The 15479-nt window shown below is 38.3% G+C and overlaps 1 protein-coding gene across 1 annotated transcript in view; it reads right to left on the minus strand.

The window, feature by feature from the left end:
• The window catches only part of LOC124802606 (gastrula zinc finger protein XlCGF57.1-like), a 139836-nt gene extending 124987 nt beyond the window's left edge, over nucleotides 1–14849 (minus strand). The window contains exon 1 of the mRNA XM_047263487.1: nucleotides 14533–14849. The gene's annotated coding sequence lies outside the window, so the exon portion shown is untranslated. The remainder of the gene's footprint in view (nucleotides 1–14532) is intronic.
• Between the last annotated feature and the right edge of the window lie 630 nt (nucleotides 14850–15479).

Here is a 15479-nt window from a genome sequence, read left to right on the forward strand (position 1 = left end):
TTTCCTTCCATCATTTTGTGGAGGGCATTAAGCGAGATAGTGTCTCGTAAAGGTCTGGAAATTATGTGTAAAAGAGTCACTGATTGTTCTCATTCTAAGATACTAGATGAACGTAGTTTTTCTATTGGCACACTGTGAGCTAGGCTTCTTCTTCCCCCCCCCCCCCCCCCAACCCTTTGAGAAGTAGGTGGATCATACCCCCACAGTGATTTTTTCCGGACAATCAGTGATATCTGTACTAATTTTGGTTGAAATTGATCCAGTGATTACGAGAAGATGTGGGACACACACACACATATCCACTTTTATAATTTTCATGGATTAATAAGAGGAAATTTATTAAAATTAGATCTCCATCCTATTTATATTACTGGCAATTGGACATCTGATTTCCTAGATAACTGGTGGAGCAGCACGCGCTCTGTAGGGAGCTGCAATAGCTGTGATGTTCATAGCAGAGCCTAGCTGGCATAACATGCACTGGCTGGGATCAACAGCAACAGGCAGTAGTTGTCTGGCAGATGACAAGTGCTTCAGCTACAGACTTTTAATACTTCACATTTTAAAAAAAAAATCTGTAAGATCTGTGTTGAAAGTTCTTTACATGGAGAAATAGTGTGCACTGGAGTGACAGCAGTGTACTCAGCAATGTTGACTATAGGGCTACCTCCATCTCCTCTGAATTGACTCGCATCTATTGTTTGCCCATTGCCCTGCCTGTCTGTACTATTACTCAAGTACAAGAGTGGATCCAAGGAAAGGGGATAGGCACGGAGATCATAATCCCACCAATGTGCTCCCCAAAGAATATTTTAGTGAAAGTATTTATATTTCTACAATTTCCAAATTACACAGCTAACTTTCGGGGAATAAAGTAGCATGAAAATTAAGAGTCTCAAAAAATGGCGAGAAATTCCAGGAAGTTAGGAGCTGTATTCAACGGACAATACTTTTCAGTTGCTGGTATGAGGGCCTGCTCCTGTGGGTAAACTTGCGACCTGAACTCCTGTACAAAACATTCTCGCCAGTTAAAGGTTCCCATTACCAAGCTGACCTGCTGCCAGCAACAAATTTGACATAGTAGAACTGGAAATTACAAGTAGTTGAGTGCAGCAAGGCGGAAAATTAAAAAAAATTACAGAAAAATTTACTTTCCCAACACAGACAAAAATGTGTGAAAGAAACAGCAACCATCCAGCCCCCTGCCAATCTATATCCACACACAGCCATATTCTGAAGACCTGTGTCCACAAGCACATCACTAAGTGAAATACTGATAATCATGAGGGTACACAATATTGACCAAATTGTGCATGTTTGTTGCTACTATAGTTCTCAAATCAATTCATGTCACCTGTACTACTTAAATTTTCTGCCAAATTGTTTTCCAATGGCATATTTTTTTAATTACAATTTTTTAGAAGTTATGTTAAAGAAATGTAAACAATTTAGAAAAAGACAGATTGCTACATACCATAAAGAAGAAATATTAAGTTGCAGACATGCACAATTAAAAGACAGTTACATAAAGCTTTTGGCCACAGCATTCATCAGCAAAAGAGAAACATACACTATTTAAACATACAAGCAAGCAAACCTTGTGCACACGACCGCCAGCTCCAGCATCTTGGGCTGGAATTGGTTAGTCTGATAGTGACTGAAAAAACAGTTCTGAGATTTCAGAAAAAGGCTCTACTACTAGTCAATATTCATCACTGTGAATGCTGTTCTCGAGCACGGGACGAGTTGGTTGACATTCATAAGTAGCTGGAAATTGCCCTGAGTACTGTCAAACGATTGGCAGCTGCTGTGAATCAGTGTGTTGGAAGAGCTCGCAAGAGCCATGTACCTGTGATACCGGTACCAGAGATATCTGAGATACTATCCTCTCTTGTAGATGCTGTCTCCTCTGAAGGAAGTACAGGATCTGTTGTTACTAATCCACTTGGCTGTGAGCACTGTGTCAATGGTAGGTCTGGGTGCCCTGTACAGGGACCAGGGAAGTCAGCGTGTTGTACCAATCACCCCAATCAACATGTTTGAAGTGTTATTTTTCACTGAATCTGTGACAGTGGGATTCACTTCACCTGTTTTGGGGAAACCTCTTTTGTCCAGTGTCAAGAGGAGGCCAACTGAATGTGTTTGGGTCTATAAGTCGTGAACAGTTCAAACATACAGCAAATGATGGAGCTCCTTAGGGAAATGGCAGCAAGGGACAGAAAAGGGCAGCAGGTGCACTCCATGTGTATGCCTGGGTGCCTATTCACCACATTGAAGAGGCTATTCCAGCAGCCACTGATGGAACAAGTTGCAACCAACTACACATTGTGACGTATGTTGGAGCAAATGATGCCTGTTATCTGCGTTCCGAGGTCATGCTCAGTCATTCCGGTTAATAGCACAGAAAGTCGAGAAAACTAGCAATGTGCATGGAGTTTCAGTGAAGCTCACAATTTGCAGCATTGTCCCCAGAACTGATCGCCCTCTGGTTCTGAGTCGAGTGGAAGGACTGAAACAGACTCAGAAGGTTCTGTGACAAGATAGGCTGGAACTTCCTGGACTTACACCGTAGGGATGAAAACTGTAGGGTCCCCCTAAATAGGTCAGGTGTGCACTACACAATGGAGGCTGCTACTTAGGTATCTGACTTTGTGTGGTGTGCATACAATGGTTTTTTAGATTAGGCGACTCTCCACTCATCCAAATAACACCAGCTGTAGGAATCCCAGAAAAATTAGTGTAAGATCGAAAGAAATGCTTCCAAAGGGTGAGAGTATTAAAATCCTAATGGTAAACTACTGAATAATTTGCAAAAAAAGTGCCCAAGTGGAAGTACTCATGAAAAGCAGTGAAGCTCACATAAGGCTGGTTGAAACCTGAAATTGATAGCGGTGAGATTTTTGTGGAAAAAAAAAAAAAGAGTATATCAAAATGAAAAGCAAATCGCAAATGGAGGTGGCGTATTCGTCACTGTAGACAAGACACTCAAATCCACCGAGATAGAAATTGAAGCTGCATGTGAGGTGGTTTGGACAAGATTCCGTATCAGGGATGGACATCAAATGATAATTGGATCCTACTATCGCCCCCCAGACTCATCTCCTGATGGAACCTCAGTTCACTTGTTCATAAGTTCCTCAATCATACTGTAATCATCAGTGGAGACCTTAAATCATTCACCAATTAATTGGGAAAATTACAGTTTTGTTAGAGGTGGATGTGATTTGTAATCCTGTGAAACATTACTAAACACCTTCTCTGAAAACTATCTAGAACAGATAGTTAGGAACCCCACTCATGATGGAAACAGAGTGTTTCAGAAGTGATAGTCAATAATTCACACAGGGAAAGCACAGGACAAAAGTAACTAAAAAGCTCTAATAAACATGGGTTCACAAATAAACAACTGTTGAGATACAACATATTTTCTGTTGCTGTTCAACAGTGTCTAGGAACACATGGCATCTGTAAATGTTGCACTAGGTGTTCAAAGTGTTGTCCATGCATCTGAATGCTACACTGCACTCATCTCTGAAATGAGTTGTGAATCTTCTCAGGCAGTCCTGGGGAAATCTGTGAATGATTGAAGGCTGCTTCAATCCGAAAGCGTAATTCCTCAAGAGAGTTGACCTTGGTAACATAGACCAGGTTTCTTACATGATCCCACACACAGAAATCCATAAGATTTAAATCTGGAGACCTTGGAGGCCATGGCATGGGCCCTCCTCTACCTACCCAATGTTGACTATACGTCCGAGATAGAAGCCAGAGCACTCACAAATGAAAATATGCTGGAGCACCAACATGCATGAACCACATGTTCATGCATTGGTTCAGTGGGACATCATACTGTACATCTGGAAGTACAGTCCACAGAAACCACATGTACTGCTGTCCAGTTAGTCTCTGTGGTAGGAAGTGTGGTCCACGAATGCAGTCTCTGAGCAGTCTTGTCAAGACATTCTACAAATAATGCTGCTGATGTCATGAAACATGTGTTGCATTAGGATTGACATCAGCCTCAATGTCACAGTTATGGTGGTTAAAAATACCGTCACGGGTATATCCAGCCTCATCCATGAGCGGAATACTGCTTCCAAACAGGGGATTCAGGGTAAACTGTTGTTGCACACATTGGTAGATATTCGCTCATGAGGAAGCCTGCAATGTTGAGGGTTTGCACTCACTGGAGATGATGTAGGTAGAGTACTAGCCAATGTAAAATCCATCACACACTGCTATGGGTCAGGGCAAGCTCTTGGGTACCAATCCTCGGACGTTCGCGTGCAATGTGTAACACCGTTTCCTCAACATCAGGTGTTGTGGATCTGGATAGGCCTTCTGATACATGGTTTCTCTAAGGCGCTGATGTAACTGGCTAAATGTACGTCTTTGAGGCTGCCTGCAGAGAGAAAAAGCTTCTCTTCATACAATGGTGCAGCCTCAAAGGCATTGCCATTCGCTTTGCCATACGTGAACTGCATGTCAGCCTACTCTGCAATGGTGTAACCTTTGTCCATGGTGCCTTCACGTTTGTAACTGACTGTGAGGCTGGTACAGCACAGTGCACGGGCGATGAAAGGGAAGTACTTGAGCAAGCATAAACAAACGGAGAGTCGGTCCCAAACCTTGAGGTACCAATGTAAGTACCACAGTTTCCATGGGCATTTACAGTTGGTTTGCAGCTCAAATTAGTGCAATACCTTGGCATTGGTTGATTTGCACACCCATGTTTACCAGAGCTTTTAGCTACTTCGACCTGTGCTTTCTATGAGTGAACTATTGACCATCACTTCTGAAACATCCTGTATATTGCATCTAATGACAACAAATAGACCTGACCTCTTGGAGGATGTCCGCATTGGAACTGATAGTGACCGTGATGAGGTTTTGCAACAATGATAACCAATGTACAAAAGACTATTAAAACAAGCAGAAAGATATTTACGTCCAGTAAACCAGATAAAAAAAATCAGCAGTGTCATATCTCAGTGAGGAACTTGAAACTTTCAGCACAGGGCAGGGCAGAAGCATGTAGAGGAACTATGGCTCAAGATTAAATGAATAATTGACCATGCACTGGATATGTGTGTACCTAGTGGAACGGTTCATAATGGAAGGGACCCTCCACAATATACAGACACTGTCAAGAAACTTCTAAAGAAACAGATTACTGAATAATAAATGCATAATAAAGCATAGGGCTACAGATAAACGCAATTGGCTGGCAAGAGTGCAATGTGTGATGTCTTCAATGACTACTGTAGTAGAATATTGTCAAATGATATTTCACAAAACCCAAAGAAATTCTGACCATGTGTAGTGGCTGTTAGTGACACCAAAGTTAGTGTCCAGTCCCTAGAGAATAAGACAGGAACTGAAATTGGCAGTAGCAAAGTAAAAGGTGAAACACTTAACTCCATTTTCAAATGTTTCTTTACAAATGAAAACCCAGGAGAGTTGCCTCAATGTAATCCTCATGCCACTGAAGTGATGAATGAAATACATATTAGTGTCAATGGTGTTGAGAAACAGCTGAAATCGTTAAAATTGAACAAAGCTCCATGCCCCGATGGAATCCCTGCCAGATACTAGACTGAATTTGCAGCTGGGTTAGCCCCTCTTGTAACTATAATCTATCGTAGATAGAAGCCGTGCCCAGTTCTTGATAAAAAGCACAGATTATACCCATCTACAGGAGAGGTAGTAGAAGTGATCCACAGAACTATGTCTAATATTCTTGACATTGATTTGTTGTGAATCTTAAAACATGTTCTGAACTCAAACATAATAAGGTATCGTCAACAGAAAGACATCCTCAGAGCCAACCAGCATGGCTCTTGAAAACAGCACTTGTGTAAAATGCAAACTCCCACTTTTCTCACAAGACATACTGACAACTTTGGATCAAGGTAGTCTGTTAGTTGCAGTATTTCTTGATTTCGCGAAGTACTAGACTCCACACCACACCTACTCAAAGGTACAATCATATAAAATTCAATCTGTGACTGGTTAAGTTTGGTAGGGAGGATGCAGCATGTTATATCGGATGGGGAATCATCATCAGATGTAGAAGTAACTACAAGTATGCCCTGGAAGCGTGTTGGGACCATTGCTATTCATGTTATATATTACTGACCTTGCAGACAATATTAATAGTACCCATGGACTTTTTACAAATGATGCAATTATCTATCATAAAGTACCATCTCAGAGTAGCTGCTAAATATTCAGACAGATCTTGACAAGATTTCAAAGTGGTGCAAAGACTGGCAACACGCTTTAAATGTTCAGAAATGTAAAATAGTGCATGTCACAAAACAAAAAAATGTAGGATCTTATTATTATAATATCAATGAGTCACTGCTGGAATTGGCAAACTCACACAGATATCCATGCATAGCACTGTGTAGGGATATGAAATGGAATGATCACATAGACTCAGCTGTGAGTGAAGTAGGTGGTAGATGTAGTTTAATTGGCAGAATACTGGGGAAGTGCAATCAGTCTACCAAGAAGATTGCTCACAAATCACTTGTGACTGGTTCTAGAATATTGCTCAGGTGTGTGGGACCGAATCAAATAGGACTGGCAGGGGACACTGAACATGTACACAGAAGACCAGCATGAATGGTCACAGGTATGTTTGATCCGTCGCAGTGTCAGAGAGATACTGAAGGAACTGAACTGGAAGACTCTTGAAGATAGACAAACTATCCCGAGAAAGTATAGTAACTAAGTTTCAAGAAGTATTGCTCACATAGGAATCTTGAGGATAAGATTAGAATAATTACTGCATGCACACAGGCATTCAGAGAATCATTCTTCCCGCACTCCATACGTGAATAATGGAACAGGAAGAAACCCTAATAACTGGTACAGTGGGGCGTACCCTATGCCACACACCTCACAGTGGTGTGCATAATTTAGACTTTCCTTGACTTAATTATGAAAAAGGAAGTTTCCACTCACCATATAGCGGAGACGATGAGTCGCAGTAAGGCAAAACAAAAAGACTGTCACAAATAAAGCTTTTTACCAGTAAGGCCTTCGTCAAAAATAGACACCACACACACACGCGCACACACACACGACTGCAGTCTCAAGCAACTGAAGCCACTTAGTTGCCTGAGATTGCAGTCGTGTGTGTGTGTGTGTGTGTGTGTGTGTGTGTGTGTGTGTGTGTGTGTGTGTGTGTGTGTGTGGTCTATTTTTGACGAAGGTCTTACTGGCTGAAAGCTCTATTTGTGACAGTCTTTTTGTTGTGACTATCTGCGACTCAGCATCTCCACTATATGCTTTTTGTAATATTGTTACATTCCATCCCAGATTTTCCATTTTTTGATTCTTTCCTTGACTTTTTGTTATAACGTGACTACAGGACCTACAGCTGATGTTATGGGATAAAGTCAGCACCAGCGTGCCAGTTGGGAATTACAGAGAAGAGAAAAATGTGAGAAGAGATCAGTAAATCGCACGTTGACCAACCTCCCTGCAGGACGACAACATGTCAGCAGCAGCCCCTAGGTGAAGCGGATGTAAGTGCCGCACATGACTGGGGGCTGCCACCACTTCGACAGCAGCTTCAATGTTAGCCACTTCGTTAGCTGCCGCATTGTAGCCTCTATCATTTCAAATCTCTACGTAGCCCAGACCTGTGTTTGTCTGTTCTGAAGAAGACTGTTATTTTGTATGTCACCCTTTGTTTGCGGCACACACATCTAAGTTAAGCATTCATAATTGTCTTTTCATAATAAAACTCATTAATACGAGTTGTTTGCGTGTTTGTCTAGTGAACCGAGTATGCAAGATTCCTAGGCACAACAGTTGACATAAAGAGGATAGGATGAGCAGCAGACAGGCACATTTAAAAGTAAACTGTTGGATATTTTTGACGTTCAGACGAAGTCCTTCATCAGATGAATATTAAGACGAGTTCTTACCAGGAAGGAAAAACCAAAATGTGGTGCACCAAAATCTGTACACTACTAGCACCAACACCAAAGGAAATGACAAATGGCCTGAGAGTAGTAACCCACATTTACTCCATCTTTTCATTTGTACGGGGGGGGAGGATGATTAAGCCAACTGCTGTGTGGATTTTCAGTCACTTCAGAGGAGTTTTGACCTACTAGTTTCACCATATTTGCACAGAGCTCCTGCTCATCAACCCTATAATGAACTGATTATAGCTGTTCCACTTTTTTTATCCCATTGATACTCACTTCTGTCGTGTGAATCTAACAAACATCTACATGAGACATTGCCTTCCGACAATTCCTGTTTGTTGATTTCTGCCTGCCTCTGCTAATGTTAGATCAAACTTGTCAGTAACAGCTGTAATAGTTCTACCATGTGCTAATTTACTTGCTTACATTGAGCCACGTTGGTAAAGATCTCAAACACAGTACCCTCAACAATTCCGAACTTAAGTGGTACTCTGAAGAATTGGTTACCCCATAGCAGTCAGCAAAAAAAGATCCCTGACAATGGCAGTGCTGTCGCCAGCTTTTAATTCTAAAGCGCAAATGGTTGCAGATGTGAACAACAATCACTTATAGAGCTGCAACAATACTGAAACACTGCTATACAGATATTTATAAAATCAGGTTATATGACTGGTCAAGGAAGACATGAAAAGCATCCACATCAAGCCCACTGCAACTGTCAGGAATCTGTTTTCATTGTATCTACTACAGCACCTCGCACCTTTGTAGATGCACTACTTGAATTTAAATTACAACTTACTCACAATGGTTAATGCATTCCTTACAGCTCAATAGCTTTATCACTAAGATAAGGGATGTGATTGAAACTAGATACTAGTGTTGTGTTTTCAAATATGCTGATATACTTGTACTTATGTCCCAGCTGAATGATTTGCTCATTCATCGCCCAGCCTAAACTACTAACGACAGAAACTTGAAATTTGCAAGCATTGATGTTATACTTCAGACATGGTTTACGAATGGATTTTTCAAAATTCAACCCCCAAGAGGGTGAAATAGGGAATGAAAGGTTTTTTGAAAATATGTAGCTATTAACTCAGTTTTTAAGCTAGACCTACGAAAATTGGTATTTGGGTCCCTCGTCAGAAATAAAGAAAGGTGTTTTGGCATTTTTGGATCTTTAACGCTTGTGAGGGTTAAGTAGTGGGTAAAATAAATTATTGAAGAACTACTAAAGTATTTTAAAACTGCTCTGTGAAAACTGGTATATGACTTCTCAGTTACAAATAAAGGAATACTTGTTTTAGAGTTTTTGGAAATTCAACCCCTAAGGGGTGAAATAGGGAATCAAATGTTTGATGAAACTGTTCCATTATGAAACCATTTTTAAAGCTAAATCTATGGAAATTTGACTTCTTAGTGAGAAATAAAAAAATATATGGGTTTCACTGATTTTGTGAAGTCAACCCCTATACGAGGGGAATAGAGGATGAAAGTTTTTATGGAAATATTTCATTATGCAAGCTTTTTTGAAGTTAAATCTGTGAATATTTGTATTTGGCGTCTCTGTTAGAAATAAAAAAAATACACATTTCACTGACTTTGGAAATTCAACCACTCTGGAGGTGGAATAGGGAGTGAAATGCTGTATGCAAATATTTCACTGCGCATGCATTTTTAAAGCTACATCTTTGAAAATTTGTATTTGGCTTCTCGTTTGCTTATAAAAAAACAGACTTTTGCTGTTTTTGGAAATTCAGTCCCTAAGGGGTGAAACAGAGCAACACTGATTCAGTGGCTCATTCTCACCCAGCCCAAACTGCTAAGGATACAAACTTGAAACCCGGAGAGGGTGTTGATCTTATACTGCAGGCATCATTTAAGAAGAGATTGTTCAAAATTCCGCTCCTAATGGGGTAAATTAGGGGTTAAAAGGTTTCTTGAAAATATGTCACTATTAAGATCATTTTGAAGTTAGAACTATGAAAACTGGTGGTTGGTTTCTGTCAGAAATTTAAAAAATTGTGCTTCAGCACATCTGGACTACAATCGCTAACAGAAAAGCAGTGTGGGAAAGTTTTTTTGGAAATAAATCATTATTAAAGAACTACTAAAGCATTTTTAAATGCTACATCTAGAAAAACTGGTATCTGACTTCACGCTTGGGGCAAAAAAAAAAAAAAAAAAAAAAAAAAAAAAAAAAAAAAAAAAAAAAAAAAAAATATATATATATATATATATATTTACCTGTTACAGTGTTTTTGGACATTCAACTGCAGAAGAGAGTGAAATGGGGGATGAAAAATTTTATTAAATTATTTCATTATGAAAGTATTTTCAAAGTTAAATCTATGAAAATTTATACCTGTTTCACTGTTATGGAAATTCAACCCCTTCACAGGTAGAATGTCGAACGAAAATTTTTATGAAAATGTTTTGTTACATTAACAAAATTTTGAAGCTAAATCTATGAAAATTGATATTTCACTTCTCTGTTATATATAAGGAATGTGTTTTAGTGAATGAAAGTTTCTATGGAAATATCACTGAAAGAATGCCAAAGGAACGGTTAATAAAAACATTTGAGACCAACTACCAGAATCTCTTTTTTTTGTCAGAAGTACTTTCAGAAAATAACATGCTTTTACTGTCTTAATTAAGGTGAAAAGCTTAGGTGTTACAATTTTCTCCTCTTAATCCAGTACCGGTACTATCTATTCAGAAATTCATGCCTGGAGTAGGTGTATTTGTTAGACAGGAAATATTTCCAATTGTTTTTAAAACTTCCATTACATACTGGAACTATAAGTCACAAGGGAGGTGGTCAAACATTTTAATGGTTGCATACTTAAGTCACTTTCTGTGCTACACTGACATTATAAGTTGTGGACAGAAGATGCTATGTTTTTGTATTTTGATATAGCATCAAAACTTTTTGAAATTTTTTCCATTACAGCAATGTTTATGAAATGTATAGGAAGGAAAATCTAAAGAAACACATTATGTTCACACAGAGACAGATCAGCATTTCGTTCATATATTCAACCATTCACTATGTTCAGCAGATCACTTAAACATGGAGAACCTTCAGTGATGTTGAAAAAGTGAAAGTACACGTTAAAAAAAAATGCAAGCAAATAGTTGAAACTTAATCTGTGCTCCAAATTATAAATAAATTATCATCACATTGCTTAATTGTATCCAAGCTTATGCTACTTGCTACCCAAACTACATTATCTGGTCCTTCTCTGGGACTGGAAGAATTGCTGAAAGTCGGACGACTCTGGGCCAATATGGAAGGTTTCCAACCATAGCTACTGAACAATACAACATGTCATAGCACTGCAATAGATAGTGTGAATACAATACTGATTCCAGAGTGCTGCTTGCTCTGTGAAAAAGAGTCAGCACTTGTTTCCCCTACATTTGTCCCAGTATCCCCTGCAAAAGCACCAAGATGTGTTCAGAATGAAGTTCTGCAGAGTTTCGCAGAAGAGCTTCTGTGAAGTTTGGAAGGTAGGAGATGATTATAACAACAACAAGAACGAAAGCTGCAACTTTGAAAAGAGTTGCTGTTTACCTCCCATTGGTCCCCTAATATTTATCTCATGGTGTAATTTTCAAAGCAAATGGTTACCTATTTATGACAACACACAATCCTGCTTACAATACATTATTAGGCCTAATTGTCATGCAGCTTTATGACAAAAACTGCTACCTGCCATGTAGCTAAAAGCAATTTTTAATCTTGGTGTACAGGTACTCAGGTAACTTGTAAAAAGAGTGGAAAATTAGACATGTTTCAAATTTATTTTGACTTGTTGAGAAATCTTAATTTCTCTATTTGGCTTACATGTGAAATGTCCCTATGCACAAGCGTACATAACTCCACTCTGAAACCTAGACATGGAAGCAAAATATAAATGAAAATTATTTTTTGTGTCTTGTGAATGTATAGATCACAATGCACTAGAAACTGATTTTTTATTGTAAACAACAAAAACCATTAAGCAGTAAATGTACTGGAAACTGAGTTTAAAAATATGAGTGGCAACACTGAGAGACTGTCACAGGCATGAAACTTAACTTCACAATGAGGGAACATTGCATGTGTGGTCCCACATGGGAAGATACTTGGCCTACCCCCATCCTTAACATTCACAAATGATCTTCCAGTGGTGTTGGAAGCATGGTTCAAAACCTGCAATGATCAAACGACACAAGCATACTGAGCACGAGTCCAAAAACAACTTCAACAGCAGACACAGATGTGATCACAACCAAACAAGCCTACAGCAAACAGTGTTTTATTCTCAGAAAGACTAATATTATGCTGTTTTAAACAAGCAAAAGTGAGCTGCAAGCACCATAAGTAGAAACTAACATTAATAAATTACATGACAAGGAAAAATACTTGGGGTCCAATAGGATAACAGGTTAAAATGGAGCCAACATTTAAACTAACCAAAAAGTTTGCTTTGTCTTCAGAAGTACTTGTCATTTTGTTTACCTAAACACAATGTGTCTGCTTATTTAGAATATTTTCACTCAATTATTATACTGGAGAAATGTGTCTAAAGCAGCACATTTCCTAACCTATCCTCACCTTATGTTGTCCTGCTTTGTAAATATTTTATATGTTTAGATTAAATATATTTGTTTCTGACATGTCTGATACTATTGTACCAAATGGTACAAATAAATAAATAACAAATAATTTGTTCAGCGGAAGTGAGAACTAAAAATACTATGCAAAGAACCAACCACAAATCACACGCAGCTCTTTTTTAAGGATATTGGAATTCTGAAATTCATTTCCCCAGACATTTACTCTTTTTTGGTATATGTGGCTTCCAATAGAAATCACTTCCAGCTGAACTGTGATCGGTAGTAACAAGACACAAAAAAATCCTTTTCATGTAGACTTTGCTTCCTTGTGTAGGATTCAAAGTGGATGTATTTGCGGGGACACAAAGGTATTCAACAAGGTCCCATCCAACATGAAGCAAGAAATTTGGAATCCCTGCGAATTCCAAAGAAAATTAAGAACATACAATTTCACCCACTCTTTCTACAATTTATCTGTACGTCTAGATTCAAGGACTGAAAAGTTCGGAGAGTTACACTGAAAATAAGAGTTGACTGCAAAGCAGTACGGTGAACAATAATACTAGTAAGCAGGACTATGCACATAACGACATGGGGGCTACTACAAATACTACAACTATTTTCTTTGATAAATACCAATGAAAAGAGATAAATGTTAAGCTACAAATAGTACCAAAACAGCAGTTATTTAAATTAGCCAAGGAAGCAGCAATGCAGTGTACAAATTAAATTTTGATGATTTGCTGGTCTGCTATTAATGTACACAATGACTCCTGGGACAGTCCTGAAAGTTCTCCTACATGTAACATATACACAATCAATGAATATGATTACTGAAATAAACAATTGGAAAAAAGGGGTGCATTTCAGGATTTTTTTCCTTTATTGTGTGACATTTGTTTTATTTCCTTTGTAAATCAGTGTCTTTTCACTTGTAAAAGTAATAGGGCTATTAGTATACTTACATCAATATAGATGCCTTGTTCAAGAACTTCTATTAAATTTAAGTATGTTCTGTACAGTTTTTTTTTTAAGAATCATTAGCATAATCTTAATACTGTTGTCATTATTCACATTTCAATTTTTCAAAGTACTTGACACTTTAAAAATTGCTCTCATAGATACTCACATACTTAATCTCATTACTGTATGCTATCTGTTCATGAAATCATGGCAAATTTAAGCAGAAAGTGACAAATCACGCACTGAACATCTTCTAAGTCTACTGCTGTACTCCTTTCTCATGCATTTCTCTTTAGTTTGTAACTTAGATTATTCATCAAACTACCATACTAAAAAATTATCAATCACAACTTTCCTGAACTTATCTAATTGAAAACACATAACCGATATCAAATGCATTTTCAGTCACTGCCACATTAACAATTCTATACAAATTATGTAACTTCCTACAACTATAAGGCATGTAAACAATCACATACGAAGGACCTGTCCGTGAACTGAAAACAGGTTTTTGAAAAGGAGTGAGTACATTTATTGAGCATTCCTTCCGTTACATCAAGTAAAACGAATTACTGCAAATAATACACGCAAATACAAATATTTCACACTGGTGTCTTTAAAAAGCCTGATAATTATTGCAGTCTGCTAGCAATCGAACAGTTTGAATGCCCTTCCACTTCCATCACTGAATGGACTAAAATATATTCTCACACTGACTAATTTTAAAGTTTCTCTGGATCATAAAAATCAAAACGCAATATAAGAAACATTTATCACATGCAATAAGTCTCTCGTGACCTACACAAACTTCTGTCCGACTGTCAACACATCACAAACTGTACGGAAAACTGTATAACTTACAGGCGCTGGAGGTAAGCATTATTTCTTTGGAATGGTGTTCACTTTCTTTATCAGTATTCTTCCCCAATATCGGATTAAATGAAAATATAAACACAATAAGATGAAAGAAAACACACAGCTCAAACGTTTCTTCGTAGAGAAAGATACTCACAGTTCATTGTAGGTGCAAATCTTAAATAATAAGTCTTAAACACTGCTTCCACGCCCCTGATACGTCGTCAACCTCAGCGTCACCATTACAGCACAAGAAAGCTACATATCAGGGGCGAAGATATGCCTTGTTTTGAACATGACGAGCGTAGGAAATCTGAACAGGCTCTTGATTTCGCTTTTTTGTGGAAAACTGTGCAGTTTGTAACTTAACAATTCTTTAACCCATCTATACACTAACATTGCGATATTTTTTCCAACAATGTTTCTGGCAACTACTAAATGGAGGACATTTACTACAGTTGTACTTTGTAGAAAAAATACCGGGGCGTTCCTAGTGGTTGTGTCGGTAGCAGAAGAAACAGTGTTTCATGCCAGCTGAAACGTATCGTCACAGCTCTGTGCGGCGCTAGCTCATTTTTATGTCACTAACATCTCTCTCAACAACAACAAACGGAGGAGAGGAAAGAGAGAGTCAGAGGAGTGCATGTGGACTTTCACGAGAGAAGAGGCATAACAGAAAGCACTAATCAAGCATAAATGATATGAGGCTTGTATAAAGCGCAATTGAACTTTTACAACAAAAGTAGTTTTTTAGTGTGTGTGTGTGTGTGTGTGTGTAGTGCATATTATGTGAAGATATCTGATCTATTTTACACTAATTTCAAATAAAATTTGATGAAGAGTGTTTCAATGATAAAATATATCTTTGTTGGTGGAATGTTTGATCGGGGCGATAACAAGGCTCCTAAAAAATTACACAATGAGTTTTGTTCAATATTTGATAGCCAAATGAAGGGTCGTAAATGAATAAATGGGGCATCAATTTAACCAGCGTGAAGATTAGTTTTGTAAAAGAGATTTAATTGCTTGAAAGCAAGAAGTAAGAATTGGTGATTTGAAGGAAAATTAAAATATATCACAAACAGCTTCAGCTACCGATGTTAA

The sequence above is a fragment of the Schistocerca piceifrons genome, chromosome 6 (genome assembly GCF_021461385.2).
Source record: "Schistocerca piceifrons isolate TAMUIC-IGC-003096 chromosome 6, iqSchPice1.1, whole genome shotgun sequence".
Lineage (NCBI taxonomy): Eukaryota > Metazoa > Arthropoda > Insecta > Orthoptera > Acrididae > Schistocerca > Schistocerca piceifrons.